At 40.9% G+C, this 3775-nt stretch overlaps 1 pseudogene; it reads right to left on the bottom strand.

The window, feature by feature from the left end:
- Positions 1-1036: 1036 nt before the first annotated feature.
- Positions 1037-1449, bottom strand: LOC111543472 (annotated as a pseudogene).
- Positions 1450-3775: the final 2326 nt, after the last annotated feature.

Genomic DNA, 3775 nt, shown 5'->3' with positions numbered 1-3775 from the left:
CCAGCACTTTGGGAGGCCGAGACGGGCGGATCACGAGGTCAGGAGATCGAGACCATCCTGGCTAACACGGTGAAACTCCGCCTCTACTAAAAAACTACAAAAAACTAGCCGGGCGAAGTGGCGGGCGCCTGTAGTCCCAGCTACTCAGGAGGCTGAGGCAGGCGAATGGCGTGAACCCAGGAGGCAGAGCTTGCAGTGAGCTGAGATCCAGTCACTGCACTCCAGCCTGGGTGACAGAGCGAGACTCCGTCTCTCAAAAAAAAAAAAAAAAAGAAAATTATAAATAATCTGGAGAAAACTTACAGTAATTCTGGAACAAAATCAATATACAAATAGATACCAGCCACAAAGAAGTAAAAATTCTTTTTCCTAAAAGATACTTGTTACAATAGCATTAAAACCATTGAAATACTTAAGAATAAGTCTAATAAAAGATATACAAAATCTCTACAGAGAAGACTGTGGAACTTTATTTACAATAATTAAAGAAGACCTTAATTGATATGATTGTAAGGATTAGATGCCTCAGTGTTGAAAAATACCAGTTTTCCCCAAACTGAACAAATTCAAATAAGGCAAATAAAAATACCAACAGGCTGTGTGTGTGTGTTGTGTGTGTGTCTGTGTGTGTGTGCATAAAACATGACTAATTGTTTCTAAAATGTATATGGAAATACAAAGGGTCAAGAATAATGAGTACGGTTACAGAAGTGAAAGGATCTGTTTTGTCAGATACAAGGTTTATTATAGAGTTGTAGTAATCAAAACAGTGCAGTGGTAGAAGTCTTGGTGTATTGAACACAAATGAATTAGTAGATCATACTTGTAACCCCCAAACCGACATCATTATCATTGTAAAATAGTGGGTGAAAAATAGCCTATGCAATAAATGGTGCTGAGAAAAACTGGTATCTTTTTTTTTTTTTTTTTTAAGAAACATTGTGTTTAATGGTAAAAGCTTAGCAGACCCCAGCATGGAGTCAGGAATGGCATGGAGTCGTAGCAGCAGGGATGGACAGGTGGCCCCCATGGAGCTTCACATGGTGAAGAGGATGAGGAAGGTGACCATCAAACAGAAGAGCCCCCCATGGCCTCAGACAGGGTAAAACCCAGAATGGCATAGGAGAAGAGCTACTGCCTGAGAGACGGGTTCCTGGCATAGCCAATGATCAAGCTGCCAAACACAATTCCAATGCCAGCCCCTGAACCAGCCACACCAACTGTGGCTGCCTCAGCACCGATAAACTTGGTTGCTGTGTCAATGTCCCAGGAGACAACCCTGGTCTGGAACTCCTGTCTAGCCACCTGGAGTTGGGAGCTGCTGTAGGAAGGCTGTTGAAATGAATTCTCTGGGCTATTCAAGAAGGAGGCAGACACAGGCCTGATTAGACCCCTGGTGCAACAGTGGATCTGAGCTGGAGAAATGAACAGTGCCCCAGTGGTCTGCATTTTTTCAGTCTCCCAGCTTTAGCCCTTGGTCTCAGCACTCAGCCAAAAATTGGTATCTTTATTTTAAAAAAGAAATAAAATCTGTTCTTCACATTTTATGCAGATTTGAATTAAAAGAGAATTATAGACCTAAATATGAAAGATAAAACTATGAAGATTTTACTAGATAATATAGGAGAGTACCTTAATCTGTCTGGGGTTAGAAAAGATTACTTACACATTTTTCCAAAAGTTAATTATAGAAGGAATGATTGATGTCTAGAATAAAATTAAGATGTATGTGACTTTCCAGTCATGAAAAGACATCATTAAAAGACAAAGTCACAGAGTAGATGTTCACAATACATGTAACTGAAAAAAGGACTCATATCCAGACTATATAAAAATCTTAAAAAAAAAATCAGACATTCCTATAGAAAAACAAGTACTTCGTAAGTGAGGGAATCCTCACTCTGCCTGTCCAAGGATTTGGGCAGCTGACACTTGTAATTCCAGCACTTTGGGAGGCTGAGGCAGGTGGATCACTTGAGGCCAGGAGTTCAAGACCAGCCTGGCCAACATGGTGAAAACCCATCTCTACCAAAAATACAAAAATTAGCCAGAGGTGGTGGCACGTGCCTGTAGTCCCAGCTACTCAAGAGGCTGAGGCAGGAGAACTGCTTGAACCCATGAGGTGAAGTTCGCAGTGAGCCAAGATAGTGCCCCTGGGCCACAGAGTGCAAATCTGTCAACAACAACAACAACAAGAACAACAGCAAAAGTGAGGAAATCCAAAAGGCTAAAAAACGTATTTAAAAATGTTCAATCTAATCCATAATGCAGGATTGCAAATCAGATTCCATTGCACATGCACCACTGTGGCTTAGCACAATGGAAAGCAAAGAGAAATTTCTTCTTTTACAAGACAAGAAGACGCTGTTGGTAGGAGTGTAAATTGTATAACTAAGTTATGTATAAAACACTTGGACATTAATCAATAAAGTTTAAGATATGCATACTTTGAAACCCAACAATTCTAATCCTTGATATTCACGCCAGATACATTTAGAAATATGAATACTAGGATCCATGTATAAGAATGTTCATTGTTGGTACTATATATAAAGGCCTGAAACTGGCCAGGTGTGGTGGCTCACGCCTGTAATCTCAGCATTTTGGGAGGCCAAGGTGGGTAGATGACCTGAGGTCAGGATTTCGAGACCAGCCTGGTCAACATGGTGAAACCCCATCTCTACTAAAAATACAAAAACATAAAAATTAGCCAGGCATGGTGATGCAGGCCTGTAATTCCAGCTACTTGGGAGGCTGAGGCATGATAATCACTTGAACCCAGGAGGCAGAGATTGAAGTGAGGCAAGATCGTGCCACTGCACTCCAACCTGGGCGACAGAGTGGGACTCAAAAAAAAAAAAAAAAAAAAAAAGCCTGAAACTGGAAAGTCAGAAATTTATATCAGTATTAGAATGGACTAACACACTATGTTATAATCAAGCTTTGTTTTTTCCCAAATGTTTTACCTGTGTTAATTCAAGCTCCATAAGAACCCTATGAAGTAAATATTCTTTAGGGGATGTTTGCCCTTGAGGCCGTATAATGATTAGCATCTTGGGGCACTGCATAGAAATAGTAACACACGTAAGAGTCCCACATTCGAAGGCAGATGAGAATTCTAGATCTTCCTGGGCTTTTGTCTTGGCCAAACCTAACTTCCTTGAGCCTTGTTATCTTCATGGAAGATCTCTACTATGTTATCAAAAATAGTCATCTTGTACCCAAAATAAAACCTCTTGCTTTGCCAAAGGCCTATCAAGTACCACCATAAATTGGGGTCCCACAGGGAAGAAAGGTATCAAGGGACAGGGGATCCAGGTGGAGAGGTCGTGGGCTCTGCTGGGCTTTTGAGGCTTCTTGAGGGTGAGTGTGATGAAGGGAAAGTCAGGGTATGGAGAGTGAGGCGTCTCTGAGGGCTGAGCCAAGCCACACAGGGCCAATCCTCGGGCAGGCAGAGTGGAAAAGTAGGCCTTCTGCTCTTCTGGATAGCACTCCCGGGGTGTCACAGCATCTGGTAAGTCCAGTGATGCCATTCATAAGTTTAATAAGTTTCTAGAAACAAGTTAATAAGTAAAAATTCTATTTCTATACCCCAGAAAAAATCCGAAGCTGTAACAAAAAAAAAAAAGGCAACCATTACAATAGACAATAGCAATGAAAAATATGAAATGCTAGAAATAATTCTAAAGGAAAATTTGCAAGCCTTTTATGGAGAAAATTAAAACCTTCTTAGAACACATTAAATGAGATCGAGGTAAATGGAGGATTCTTAGAT

The sequence above is a fragment of the Piliocolobus tephrosceles genome, chromosome 2, assembly GCF_002776525.5.
Source record: "Piliocolobus tephrosceles isolate RC106 chromosome 2, ASM277652v3, whole genome shotgun sequence".
NCBI classification, from domain to species: Eukaryota; Metazoa; Chordata; class Mammalia; order Primates; family Cercopithecidae; genus Piliocolobus; species Piliocolobus tephrosceles.
Note: the sequence above shows the minus strand (reverse complement) of the source record. Positions and strands in the feature narration are given on the sequence as shown.